The following is a 15,978-nucleotide window of genomic DNA, read 5'->3' as shown; positions in this document are numbered from 1 at the left end:
CGAGAGCTCCTCCATGTCTCTTTTCATGTAGTTCAGGATGGTACGTCTTAGGTCATTCACACCCACATGTAAAATGAGAGAGTCATATTTGTACCTGCTGTTGAGGGACCTGAGTTTGTGCGTTATCTGGCAGATCCTGGCACCTGACAGGCAGCTGACTGTTACTTTCTCCTTATTCAACCTAGTGAGTGAGACATCAGTGTGCCTCACTATCGAGTCACATGTGACTAGTGTATTGGGCATGCTGTTTTGCCTTAGAGGCTTTGGTTGAGTGTCACACTGTTTAGGAGAGTTATGTGTCTCATGATTAGTGTTGTGTTGTGGTGGTCGAGTGTGTTTCTGCCTTGGAAGTCTCTGCTGTTTGGGTAGATTTTTATTGAGAGCCTCTTCGAAGGTGGGTGTGGGGTTTGTGTTTTTATGGGAAGGCAGCTGCTGGTGACACATTATTGTGCCTTTCAGTGTACAGGCCCTCTGCCATGAGTTTATCACACCCAGAAGGAAAATGTGTGCCTATTTCCAATTCTTATTTACAGAGCCTACATCTGTCTGTTTCTTCCACATGTTTAATTGACATTGTAACCCAGAAAATGTTAAACTGTTGTCATTTGATAAGGCACTGTGGCAACATTTTTTAAATAACCTAAACTTTCAGCATATTTACACAAATACAAGCCTAGAACACATGACCTAAACATGCAGAAATACACAAAGAATTCTACTTAATTAGTTTAAATACATTTTGCAAAGAAACTAAAATGAACTAAAAGACTAAGTTGAGAAACAGAAATAAAAGTTAAGAAATAGAATTAAAAGAATAAGTTATGAATTGTATTGGGTAGTATTTTAAGTGATATTGATTTCAGCTGTATTAGACGTGGGACTACACCTGTTGCACTAAAAGTGTTGTAGGGTTGACTGCATGTATTAGAAGCTGGGGCTACACCTATGGCACTAAACGTGTTGTAGGGTTGACCATATGTATTAGAGGCTGGGGCTAAACCTGTGGCACTAAAAGTGTTGTAGGGTTGATTGTATGTATTAGAAGCTGGGGCTACACTTGTGGCACTAAACGTGTTGTAGGGTTGACTGTATGTATTAGAAGCTGGGGCTACACCTGTGGCACTAAAAGTGTTGTAGGGTTGACTGTATGTATTAGAAGCCGGGGCTACACCTGTGGCACTTAAAGTGTTGTAGGGTTGACTGTATGTATTAGAAGCTGGGGCTACACCTGTGGCACTAAAAGTGTTGTAGGGTTGACTGTATGTATTAGAAGCCGAGGCTACACCTGTGGCACTAAAAGTGTTGTAGGGTTGACTGTATGTATTAGAAGCTGGGGCTACACCTGTGGCACTAAAAGTGTTGTAGGGTTGACTGTATGTATTAGAAGCCGGGGCTATACCTGTTGCACTAAAAGTGTTGTAGGGTTGACTGTATGTATTAGAAGCTGGGGCTACACCTGTGGCACTAAAAGTGCTGTAGGGTTGACTGTATGTATTAGAAGCTGGGGCTACACCTGTGGCACTAAAAGTGTTGTAGGGTTGACTGTATGTATTAGAAGCCGGGGCTATACCTGTTGCACTAAAAGTGTTGTAGGGTTGACTGTATGTATTAGAAGCTGGGGCTACACCTGTGGCACTAAAAGTGCTGTAGGGTTAACTGTATGTATTAGAAGCTGGGGCTACACCTGTGGCACTAAAAGTGTTGTAGGGTTGACTGTATACACCTGTGGCACTAAAATGTGGCACTAAAAGTGTTTGTAGGTTGACTGACTAAAAGTGTTGTAGGGTTGACTGTATACTAAAAGTGCTGTAGGGTTGACTGTATGTATTAGAAGCTGGGGCTACACCTGTGGCACTAAAAGTGTTGTAGGGTTGACTGTATACTTGTGGCACTAAAAGTGTTGTAGGGTTGACTGTATGTATTAGAAGCTGGGGCTACATCTGTGGCACTAAAAGTGTTGTAGGGTTGACTGTATGTATTAGAGGCCGGGGCTACACTTGTGGCACTAAAAGTGTTGTAGGGTTGACTGTATGTATTAGAAGCTGGGGCTACACCTGTGGCACTAAAAGTGTTGTAGGGTTGACTGTATGTATTAGAAGCTGGGGCTACACCTGTGGCACTAAAAGTGTTGTAGAGTTGATTGTATGTATTAGAAGCTGGGTTGACTGTATGTATTAGAAGCTGGGGCTACACCTGTGGCACTAAAAGTGTTGTAGGGTTGACTGTATGTATTAGAAGCTGGGGCTACACTTGTGGCACTAAAAGTGTTGTAGGGTTGACTGTATGTATTAGAAGCCGAGGCTACACCTGTGGCACTAAAAGTGTTGTAGGGTTGACTGTATGTATTAGAAGCTGGGGCTACACCTGTGGCACTAAAAGTGTTGTAGGGTTGACTGTATGTATTAGAAGCTGGGGCTACACCTGTGGCACTAAAAGTGTTGTAGGGTTGACTGTATGTATTAGAAGCCAGGGCTACACCTGTGGCACTAAAAGTGTTGTAGGGTTGACTGTATGTAAGGAGAAAGAAGATGGCAGATTATTTGATTTAATCTTGGGATGGGCAAGGTTACTCTCTGGATTCTGAATTGAGACTCATTCAGTGAGAATGTGCAGAAGTGTCTGTACTGTGTACTAAATGCTACTAAATGCTTCACATGACAAGATGGTAAAGATACAGTGGTGGGAACAACTTACTTGAAGTCTGATAACTACCACCCTTTGACCTGCGTACCTAATGATCGTTTATGCAGAGAAAGGTACCAACAAGAACTCAGGAGTCAAAAATAACATCCCACTAAAAGACAATCAGATTAATTTTCCCTTAAAGTAAACAAGACATAAATAAATTAATCCAATAATCCACATTTGTTAAAAGCCATAAACTCAGTGCTCAACTATTTTCTTCTTTCTAAGCTATTGAGGTGCTCTTATCTTCAATGGCTTGATCACGTGCTCCTGGCCTGCCTTAAGAAGTTCTGATTTGAGTAGATATTGGGATAGATGATCTTTTCTTGGCTATATGATGAGAGACATGATAGAGCTCTCAGACTGCATCCCAGGCTGGTAGTGCCTTGAACTGAGCAGCATTCTACCTTATCCAAGGATAGGAGGTTGGCATAACGTTTAAGGTGTTTACCTTACAGACACAAGGTGCTGTGTTTGAAACAAACATGGGGTCATTGGCTAGGCTAAAAATAGCCTACAACGGCAGTTAACAGTATAAATCTACACAATATAAAGAGATGATTTACATTAGCAGTTGGCTTACTTACTGGTGTCATTCTAAGGGAGTCCAGTATTTGTCAGCTTGAGAGGACATGATTGACAGACCACTCTAGTTTGCCAGGGATGATCCTTTCTCCACAGGATTTTTGAGATATTGGGCATAACATTATCCACCCTTTTAGTGCCTGTTTGAAGCAATGCCAGTCTGATTAACCTTCCAATGTATTATATTTTGTGCAAGATAAATTAAAGGTGTTACTGCTCAATGCTAGGAGTCTCAAGGAGTTCCACTGCCTGCAAGCGCTTCTCACCCTGGAAAGTGTTTTCATCTATGCCGTTGCTGAGTCATAGTTTAAAGCCACAGATGGCATTCTGGCGGTATAAGACTATAATGTCTTCCACACATTTAGACCAGCTAACACTCAAGAAAAGACAAGAGGTGGAGGTTATCAATCTACATAAAAAGTAAGCACACCTCAAGGTTGGTCAAACAATATGACATGCTTGAGCTACTGCTTATCCAAGTAACTTTAGGTATATTTGAATACCATATCCCTGCTAGTAAACGTCTCCAGCTATGACCCAGGATAGCCTTACATTGTACATGGATGCACTGGAGTCACTCACAGTTCAGCCCAACACCATATTGATGGCTGATTTCAAATATCCCACCTTAAACTGGGATACATACACAACCACTAATGTGCATGCCCAAAGATTCTTGGATTTAGTTATTGCAAACACCCTAGAACAGCTAGTCTGAACATTTGCTAAGGGTGTAAATATTCTGGATCTGGTACTCACAAATATGAGGAACATTGCACCCCCATTGTGTAAAGTCCTCACTGATCAGATCAGATCACAAAGAGTCGCCTTTAAAATAAGTATAAAGGCTGAAGTTCCATCAAACTCCAGAACCTGTAAGAACTTTTTCCAATATTAGCTACCTCCATATAAGCAATGGAATAACTAAATTCCAAGCCCCACTTTTAAGTCAGAGAACACAGTGGCCTATGCAGAAGTGTTTATAGAAACCTGGTACAAGCATGTAAATAAGTATATAGAAACAGCAGTCCCTTGAGGCAAAAATAGCATCCCAGGATAAGGATAACCATAAAGAAATTTTCAATTATGTACTCAGCCTTAAATGAAACACCCATCAGTGTGCTAAACTAATGGTAAATGGAAATTCCTATACCGAACCAGGGGATATAGAAAATTTGATGACCAATAAAATTTTCACCCCCTCAGAAATACCCTCTAAGATTTCAAACCTAACTATCACCATTTATCACCCAGCTATCATTAAATAACAGGTCTTCACTGCACTCTCCAGAGCTAAAAACACTTTATCAGTGGGTCCTTATAATATCCCAGGATGCCTCCTAAACAGCTTGAAACATGACCTGTCAGGCCTACTGGAATCTTTAATCAACCACAGGCTCCAATGAGGCTTTGTCCCTGGGGAATGGAGGACTGCAGTGATCATCCCAGTGCACAAAGGAATGCCATCAACAGATCCAGGGAACTACAGACCCATAAAGTTTGACTAGTCTTATATGCAAGGCCATGGAAAGAATTATGGACCTGACAAACAACGACATAGGAAATCTTCAAACACTGGACCCATCCTAGTTCGGTTTCATCAAGGGCAGGTCATGCCTACTAAACTTGGTGGACTTCCTCGAGAAGGTTATTAGAGCCATGGATGAGGGCAAAATGGTACACACTGCCTACCTTGACCTGGAAAAAAGCCATTTGACACAATAATTCACTAGGTATTATAGACAAACTCACAAATTTCGGCATAAATCCCTGTGTCACCTGATAGATAGCCAAATGGCTCACAAATAGGACACATGAAGTTAGGATGGGGGAATCAACCTTCACCAAGATGCCTGTTACTAGTGGTGTCCCACAGGGATCAGTTTTGGGACCTCTCCTGTTTGGAATAGACTTCACTGAAGTCAAGGTAAATGTAGAGGGCCTTTGGCTGGCTAAATATGCAGATGACTGCAAGATGGGTGCAATCATTGAATCCCCAAAAGATGTAGCTATCCTGTGGGAGGGTATGACACAGACAAATAGCTGGTGGCAGAGCCATGGCCTAAAGCTCAATGCAAAAAATGCATAATTATACCTTTTGAGAAGATGACCTCCAATACAAATTTCACCATTGATAACACTCCTCTAAGAGAAAACCCAGTGGTAAGGCTCTGGGAACTCAAGTTGACAGTAACCTGAACTTTGATGACCATGTGTCCATGGTGATGAAATAATCCTTCTACTTGGCAGAACTTGTAAGTAAGGGCATGGCATCTCAGTCTAAAGAGATCAGAGTCCCACTATACTCAACCCTCATTAGACCAATAATAGAGTACATTGCACCATTCAGCATGTACCTGACCAAGCATCTGCAACAGCTGGAGTGAGCAAGGAGCTTCCTCACTAAAAGAAGTACAGTGTGTAAATAATATGTCCTATGCAGACTGCCTCAAAATCCTGTCCTTTTACTCAGTCTCCTACATACTACTGAGAGACAATCTATGCCTAACCTACACGGCACTGTCCAATCCAGCCCTGATGGATCTGCTATACATGCACAAAACAAACAACAGTGGAATTACCTGATCTTGGGATTAAAACCTCTTCTGTGACATAAACAAAACATCTTGGAAGGACAGGTATGATTGTCAGAAATCACTCCTTCTCTGGAACAGACTCCCCATTCATGTAAAACAGAGCTCTTGTCTAAGCCTATTCAAATGCAGTTTGGATCAAGAGATGGCAGACTGCAAATTTGCTCCTGGCTTTGTTACCTGTGGCACTTATGGACAGGGGCAATTTACAGTTGCCCTAAGGCAAAAGCACATATCAAAGCCATTCTAGTCCATAGCCATTGATAACTGAGAAAATCGGGCATGAATGGCTAGGCTTAAAAAAGCTCTGGGGCCATTAGCCTAGTAACATCCTATGCCCATTCATATGTTGTTAAGTATTTTTATCAATATTTTAACATTATTAAAATTTGAGTTTATTTTACTCATCCATGGGTCTGGATATTATTATTTATTTTTCTTGCAGTATCTGTGTAGATTTTTTCTGGGTAGTCATTGTTCCTAGCCTCCAAAAAACATGCTTATAGTTCGGCTTGTATTGTATTACACTTTCTCTTGTGGCCCAAGTTGAGGCTGAAAAGGGTCTGAGAAGAAAACGCCCACTTACCAACTTGGTAAATAAATCAATTCATTTTTTTCATTTATTATTTATTATTTATTTTTTGACATTTGTTGACCGGGTTAGTCTGACTAGGCAGAAGCCCTTTTTCAGTGGAGGCCCGGGGAGAAAAGCTCCACTAGTGATTACAAATGTGTAGTATAAAATGTACAATGATAGAGATGATAAAAAGAATTATGTAAAGAAGGTATACTCTAAATTTTGTACTAAAATTGCAGAGATACACTAAGTAATCAAAGGAGGATAAAAAAAATTTAGGTTAGAAAATATAAGCAACCATATATAACTAAAATTGAGCTGTGCAGTCCCTGTAGGTGTAGAATTAATTAAAAGTGTGTGAGCGACTTGTAAAGAGACATGAATGGAGAAAGAGGTTAATTTTGTAGAAACTCAGGGAGGAGATAGTAGAGAATTTATGTTAGTTGTGTAGTAGTGAGGAGTAGAAATTCAGCCAGTGAGTAGACATGAGAGGAAGAGGGGGGGTTTGGGTGGTAGAGAAGATTTAAGAAGTAAGAAACACACAAGGAGGGTGGTTACTGAGACAGGTTCAAGAGGAGGATATGAGACTAAAGACGCGGGTCTATATTACGTTGACAAATCCCTGTAATATCGAATACCAGAAGACCGACACATAAAGCGTAAACTACGGTAACGGCGAAAGCACAAAACTGCGAAATGTGAAATGTCGAAGTGTGATGGTTGGCGCATCTGCGGTATAACTCTGTTAGGTAAGTGTGAGATAGTTACGGACCGTAGGTTTAGGGTGCGGGTTAAGGTACGTGCATAGATAGGTAATGTATGTAAGGTTTAGTGTAGGGTTAGAAGTAGGGTTTTGTTAACTGTATGTGTGTGGATTATTTGTTTTGTTTGGGTATATGTCTGTAGGGTAAGTGTGCAATAGTTACGGACCTTAGGGTTAGGGTGCGGGTTAAGGTAAGTGCATAGATAGTAATGTATGTAAGGTTTAGTGTAGTGTTAGAAGTAGGGTTTGGTTTGTGTATGTATGTGTTTTATTTATTATGTTTGGGTATGTAGTATGTAGAGCGCGGTGGTGTTGGCCGACTATGATGATTCAAGATTTGAAAATTCGCGGTTTAGGGGGTTTAACCTATTAGCAGTTTGGGCTTTGTGTGTCGGTGTTGTGGTGTTCAATGTTATCGGGATTCGATAACATAATATAGACCCAAAGAGGCAATTATGGGGGGTGATTGCAGTGACAGCTCCAAGAAATGTTAAGAAAGTTTTTGACAGCAACCTTGAATTTTTGTGGGGGATAAACATTCCTGATTTCTAAAGGAAGTTTGTTTCAAGCTAGAGCTGGGAGGTAGCTATAAAGTTTTTGCCCTGTTTTACTTTTGGATGTGCAGAGTTGGAGGAGGTTTTGGTCAGCTATGGAGAGACCTTGGAGGGTTATACAGGTAGACAAGAGAAGCAATGTGAGGGCAGGAGGAGGGTTGGTACAGAATAGTATGCATGATCTGTAGTTGAGTAAAGAGTAATTGGTGAGGGAATTCTGATCAGTTTAAGTTTTTGAGGGCAAGAGAGTGGTGAGAGGGGGAGGATTGACCTGAGGCAAATGTAGCAATTTTGTTGTATGTAGATTTGAGTTTCATTAGAAGGGAGGTCTGAAGGTTGGTGAGGATTTGTGAGTCATAGAGAAGGCTTGGAAGAAGATAGGCACTGGCATGCCCCAAGGTTCTATTCTAGTACCCGTCCTATTCAATATTTTCATAAATGACTTCTATCTTGCAATTCATAATGCTAAACTCATCCAATACGCTGACGACTCTACAATAATCTGCTCTGCCACTTCTGCCTCCTCATTAGCAAAATTAACTCAGGATGCCTTCTCTTCTACTGAACAATGGATTCTAGACAACCACCTGGCACTCAGTGCAACCAAGACCACATTAATGATATTCACCCCTTCTAAAACCCCCATCCTAGATAAAGATTCTTTCTCTATCACCAGCCAAAATAACACATCTCTCAAAATAGTCTCTACTGCAAAACTGTTAGGAGTCCTCAATGATGGCCAACTAAAGTTTGACTACCATCTACAAGTAAACATAAAAAAAAAATACCCAAGAAACTTGGCATGCTCTACCATCACTGCCGCTTCATCTCTCCTGCCACCAGGATCATTCTTGCTACTACTTACCTCATCCATCCCTCTTATATGGTGCCGCTGTCTTTACTAATCTACAATCCTCCCTCAAGTCAAAATTCTCTTACTGCTACTACAAAATTTCTAAATTTGCTACAGGCCACAGATCCTCTACTAATCACTGTAAATCCCTACATTAACTGAACTGGCTTCAGTTACCCAATTACCTCACCTATACTCAACTTATTCAAGCACACAAACTTATTTTAGCCCCTCTCTTTGCCCCTCCCTTACCTCTACCTTCCAAATGCATCATCCAAATAGATATCTAAGATCCAACTTCCAAAATCTAATTGAGCTTCATAAACCTGTCCGTCCACCATGCAAACAGCGTCTATCCTTTTCTGTAGCACGCCATTGGAACTCACTACCACCACACATCCATACCACTAGCAAACTCTGCTTTCAAAACTTTACTCCACTCCCATCTAAACTCACAGTGGGAATGCTCCTGCTCCCAACCTACATAGCTTTCTCAACCATGGTTACTCTCCACAGACTAATATATCTGCTATGAGCCTCCTACTGTCTTATAACTCCTAACAATAACTGTTGGCACAATCATATTTTATAAGAATTGTAATTCCAAAATGGTGGTCGACTAGTGAACAGCTTATGCACAGAGCTCCTCACCTCAAATACTTTTCTTAAGATATACTTACTCCAAAAGAGCTGCTTTACCTTCATATTTGCGGAACTTGCATTACCTTGGAAGTGGGAAAAACGCAAAACAGACTCTCATCTCTGGCTCTCTCACAGTGGTTTTTCTTTTTTTTTTCTCTTCCCAAAGTGATTCAGGGAGGCCTACTGCTGTCTGTAATAACTCCGCCCTCATGGCTAGGCAGATTAAAACAACAAATGACTCTATTATAATGGATACTCAAACAATAAAAGCTAAAGCATCAGCAATTTTTCTCCTGAAAAGGAGGCTCTCGAAAAGGCAGAGAACAAATAAACAAAATACTGAATCCTCAAAAAGTGACACAAGTAACAAAGAAGATCCCGGCTTTCACATGGAAGAACTTAAACAGGCCCTTCAGCCCATCCACTCAGCTATACAAAGTTTCTCGAACAACTTTCAACCATAGGAAAATCTATCAACCAAATTGTGGACAGGGTAGACACACTTGAACAAAAAGTACAATCTAATGAGTTCCAAATACAGTCTATATCAGAAGAACTACGTGCCAAAACAGCCTCCTTGTCAGATCTGCAGTCAAAACTTACAGATCTTGAAGCTAGGAGCAGACAATAATATTTTAATAAGAGGTCTCCCTGAAAGCTATGACAGCCAAGGCCTGCTTACTATAACAAAACAAATATTTGAATCACTTTTACATTCAGAAGAAGGAAGAAACACTATTATAATTGAGAGAGCACACTGCATTGCATAAAAGACAAGATGCTACAGCCCTCGCCAAGTTTACACAAGATTACTTAACTTCCAAACCACTCAACAGATCCTTTATGCAAAAAAAAATAAAACTTTACGTGGAACAAGCATAAAATAAACTTCACACAAGATTTACCTGTCTCCATTAAAGAAAGCAGACAGAAATTAGCCCCGTTCTGCTCAGACCTCATCAAGAGAAACATTAGGTTTCAAATGCTTCCAAGCACACTGATTTTCTACCAAAACGATATTAAATACACTATAACATCCCTAATTGAAGCAAGAGAGACATTTCAAAAAGTATTTAGCAAGATTCCTGAACTAGCATAAACTCACAAACTTCCAGCACGAGCGTTTCTACAGATGTACTTCTCTTAATTGTAATCTACTCACCGGAGGCTTCAGCTATACAGTCGCTTGTTATCCAGCGTTTTAAAAAGATGTTTAGCAGGTCCAGGACTGTTTAAATTACTTAAAACAGTCTTTTTTCCGTTTAAAGGTAGATCCACGTGTCAACAAGGAACGGGTTCCCAGCGGGATATCCTTTGCTGTGACTCTACAATATGCGCGCCAGTGAACCTATTCCCCCATCGATCGCGCTTGCAGCGCTCTATGTTAAAAAAAGGGAAAAAAAAACTCTACATACTGTTTTTTTATATTCCATTGTATAGTTTTGGTTAGCGATCAGCTTTTGCTGCTAGGGTTACTGAAGTTTTAACAAGCAGAGTCCCTTGCCCCAGTATGTACAAAATTATGCAGTTTAAAGGCACAAACACACACTACAATAAACGCTAAAATGCTTAATGTTCACGTATTAGAAGTCAGGAAGTGACTTTTTGTATGTAGTGCAGCTGGTTAGTGCAATTTAACCAACTAAGTGATATTTTCAGTATATTAATACTTATTTTTTCTTCTTTTTCTCTGTAAGAATTTGTGTTTGTTTAAATACAACAATCAAGCCAAGACTGTAGTAATGAGATGCGTGCTATGGCTGTGCTGGCATATTATGCCAAAATAAGTAAACTGAGGAAAACAGAAGCTTATATTAAGGTGCACATATAAGTTTGCTAAATATGTGTAAAGCATTAATTTGAGTGCTTGTATTCTAGTATATGTTATGTGTCCTATAAAGAACAGATGTTATTGACTGGAAATATACACTTTTTCTCCTGAAAGCAGCAGTGCTTAAAATAGAGCAAGGCATTCTTGTAGAATTTTTGTCTATGAGCAATATTGTTTATGGGGTGAGAGATTTTTGCATACATACCTTTAGTGTCTTACTTTTTTACTGTTTTACTATAATAGTTTTACTGTATAGTTATAGCTAATAGCTTTTATAAACATCTATAACCATTAACACAGAAATGGGTATTAAAGAGAGACATGTTTAAAATACTCATGGGTACATTCAGATTACATAGTTTGATAGTAAATTGTTATAATAAATTATAGTTTCATTCTAATAGGCTAGGGGTAGTTTCAATCGGATTTCTAAGATCATTTAAATATTAACCTGAAGTGCTTAAAATTAGCAAAAGGTTAACATAGATGAAGGGTGGGTTACACATATATAACAAGACTTTTAGGTTATAAATAGTTCTGTTAATATTGGAATATGTTCAGTGTAAACTTATCTTCATTCAACATGCTTCATAAGTACCTATAATGTGCAGCTCATTAATTAAACAGTCACAACCTCTTTTATTTGGGTTTTATCCTTAGTAACACATTATACTGTTAGATAAGTTTATCAAGATTTTAAAGATATGCCAATGTTACGGTATTACAGTTGTGATTACATTCTCACAAGAACTGCTGATTCTAGTAACAAATATGTTATGTACGGTATCCTTAGAGCTTCTTTGTTGTATACACTGTGTTTTTAACTGTTCAGGCTTACAAATATATATGTATATACTTTAGGTCAGGCTTACTGTACATGAAAATTGGTGTACTCTCTACAAGCGGAGGCTCTATGTGCACCGAAGTGAGATCTGGTCTGATAATCTTTTGGATGAGATTTTCTTTGTATATATGTATAGAGTTGTTAATGTTGTTTTTGGTTTGTCTATATACTTCTTCACTTAAGGGGTTCGGGTGGGTAGGCACCGGGTTATTTCAGAAGAAGTATTATGCTGCATCTTCCTTTACATTCAACTGTTTTGCTGTTAAAGAACAGAAGTGGTTCTCCATCTCCCGTTTTTTATTTCGCAAACCTAGGGTAGACTCTTCCCAACACAAAAGTAATGTACCCACACATTATTTTAATTATACTAATTATATCATGTGCCTATACCTTGTTTGGTTTTAACACCCATGAGCTGGTCCATTGACTCTTGGAATATAAATGGCTTACAAAATACTGCAAAAAGAAAATTACTATTACACCTTGTTTTTAAATCTCATGATATGTTTTCTACAGGAAACACACTTATCTAATTCTGAGGGGAAAAAGTAAAAATAGAAAATGGATTAGGTCTATAATAAGCGCTGGTGACAGCACAAATCAAGGGTGTGGCCATCATAATTAAGAAACAATTCCAGGAAACTATTAATGAATATAAATCTGACACAAACGGCAGATGGTGTTACTTTACAACTACCCTACCAGACCGATAAACCAGTTATGTTTTTAAATCTTTATGGTCCATGCTCACAACAACAGACTTTTATTTTAGAAATTTATAATATACTGAATTCATTTCCAAATCACTTATTCATTGTAGGTGGGGACTGGAATGCGGTTATAGATCCCAGTCTAGATCGCACAAGCAAATCATCCTCTTATAACTTTCAAGCTTCTATTGCATTAGAGGAGCTTATATCTGATTTTAATCTTATAGACACTATTACCTTTAGTAATATTTCGACTAAGGAAAATCTATATACCTTTTACTCCAACTGTCACAAATCATGGTCACGCCTTTGACTTTTTCTTAATCTCAGACCCTTATCCAAATTTAAGAATACTTTTAATATCGAGCCCAGATGCTTCTCTGATCATGCCAAAATCTCTCTTATAATTAGGTTCACTACACCTGATTTTACTTTTGCCAACTGGACACTTAACAATAATTTACTAAATAATAAAGATATAATTAAAAAATTAATAACATGTTAATAGATCTTGATTTGAATATCACAGAGTCCCAAATTCCCCAGACATACATTGGGCGGCATGCAAGGCTGAAATGAGGGTTTTCTGATCAGCCAAGCTTCCTTTCTTAAAAAGCTCAACATGAAAAAAGAAAATACTTTATCCCTGAAACTCTCCTCTCTGGAAAAAAGTCAGAGATTATCCCCTGACCCACAAACTATAGAACTGATCAATGTGAAAGATCTATATGAACTTTATTCACAGAATTATTCCTTTCAGGAACAGAAATTCATTGCAACATATTCTGAATGGGCACAAATGCCCTCAAGAACCTTAGCAAGAATACTAAAAAATAATAATGGTGCTCCTAGAATTTCTACCCTTCAATACCAAGGGAAAATATACAAATCAGATACTGAAATAATACACCTGTTTTTTGAACTTTTTTCAGAAATCTATAGCGGACAAAAAAGTGATAATCTAAAGCCTCAGATGGAGTCTTTTCTTAATTCTATTAAATTTCCCTCTCTTAATACTAACCAAATCTCCCTTTTATCTGCCCCGTTTGACATTCAAGAAGTCCAGGACATCATAAAAAATTTAAAATTAGGCAAAGCCCCGGGTCCTGACGGCTTTACTACTAACTTCTTCAAAGCTTTCTGCACAAATACCTCCTCCATACTATTGAAAGTCTTTAACTACATTATTAAAGAAGGTATTACTGATATACATTGGAATAACTCGAAAACTATTTTACTATTAAAAAATAAACAAGACAAAGCAGATCCCCACAATTACAGACCAATCTCGTTAATAAATGTTGACATCAAGATCTTTGCTGCTATACTAGCAAGTAGATTAAAAAAAGTTCTCCCGTCCTTAATCTCCCCTGACCAAGCTGGTTTTATGAGTAACAGGCACACGTGGGATAATACGTTAACCCTGGATTCCTTATACAATTTACCAAAAAGGAAGAAATCCAATATACGCCCTAACTTTAGACGCCCAAAGCTTTCGACAGAGTTAACTGGGATTTTCTGTTTGCCACCTTGTCCCATTTTAGTGTGCCTAATTCCTTTTCGGATATGATTAGAACACTTTATACAAACTCCAAAACCTACATTTACATTAACAAACAGAGATCTGAGCCAATTTTGATCACTAATGGAACAAGACAAGGGTGCCCACTCTCACCCTTCCTTTTTAACATTTTTATTGAGCCTTTCTTTCTTTATATTACTCAGAATACTTATCACAATATACCTAAAATACTAAACACACAGGTTGCACTATCAGCGTTTGCTGATTATCTCAATTTATATTTCCAGTCACCCAATACAGACTTACCCAAAATTCTCGATGCCATAAAGAAATTCTCTTCGTGATCAGATTATCAAATAAACAATAAAAAATCTCATATATTCCCAATAAACCCTAACTCCCATAAATCCTTTTACTTCCCTGAATCCTCCTTCCGAATAACATATAGCCTTAAATATTTAGGTATCCATTTTGTACATAATCAAGCCTCTATGCTTCAAAATAATTTACTAAAAACATGGTCTAACATACAACAAGATTTACAAAGATGGAAGCATATGAATTTAGCTTTCCTGTCCAAAGCAGCTATTGTGAAAATGAATATCTTACCTAGACTTCTATTTCAACTCAATGCTTTGGATGTGTTAGTCTATAATAATTTTTTTACCAAAATCAACAAAGAAATTGCTGGTTTCATCTGGTTCCCTAAATCAGTGAGGATTGCTTACCCTAAACTAACCTACCCTAAGGAAAAAGGGGGGCTAAGTCTTCCAAACTTCCAATTATACTATAAAATTATCTGCTCAATTAGAGTTTGGTCTATCTCAAATCTTAACATCAAAACACAAACGCATTATCCAGCCTGGGTTAGAATTTGGTATCAACATGTTATATCTAACAAAATTAACCCTCAGGCTATTCCCTTTCTATCTATTACTTCTATGAACAACTGTAATTTAGCTCAATCTCTGAAACATAAAATCAGGCTTTTCCAAAATCTTATTAAAGATATCAATATGGAAAGATCTCTACCTCTTCTGCAACCGTTGCATCAGAACCCAAACCTTAAAATTAACAATGTAATGATTGACCTTACTAAATTCCCTCTCATCAAAGATCTCAATGTATGGGATATTCTCAAACATAGGTCTAAAACTTTACTCGAGTTACGGTTAATCTTGGGTACTAATAGAAAATACACAGTTATTCTTAGACAACTAAGAGAAACTATACTGGCACAATTTTTTAACTTTTCTCCCAATACTCAGGAATTAAACAAACTAGTTGAAGTTATTTCTGCAATTTCAAGCATTAAAAAAACAATATCATCCTCCTATAAGTTATTGACTAACATGATTTACGATTCAAACTGTCTTTTCTCCAACTACTGGAATACCATAGGACCTACCATTACAGAGGATCAAAAATTATCAGCTATAAAATCTACTCTAGAGCTCTCTCTTTTCAAAAAACTCCTATATACACAAATGATGCTCAACAACAATGCTTATTATACTCCTGTAATTCTTAATAAATTTAATGCCAATACATCTCCCTCCTGCACCTGTTGTTCATGTCCGAAAGCGGACTTGCTTCACATTATGTGGTATTGCAAGCATTCCTACAAGCTCTGGTGTTCTCTGAAAGTCCGTCTGGAAAAAATGGGCTATTACACCTCCACACTCTCGTGGGAAACAGCTATTCTTCACATTCCTACATCAAAAGTATCAAAAACGCAACTTCACATTTTAATTATCCTCTGTTCACTTATTAAACTATACATCACTAGCAATTGGTTAGATCGCACCAAACTTAGTT

Source organism: Protopterus annectens, chromosome 3.part1 (assembly GCF_019279795.1).
Source record: "Protopterus annectens isolate FY-2018-M chromosome 3.part1, PAN1.0, whole genome shotgun sequence".
Classification (NCBI taxonomy): domain Eukaryota; kingdom Metazoa; phylum Chordata; order Ceratodontiformes; family Protopteridae; genus Protopterus; species Protopterus annectens.
The sequence above is the reverse complement of the archived record's forward strand: the minus strand, read 5'-3'. Positions refer to the sequence as shown.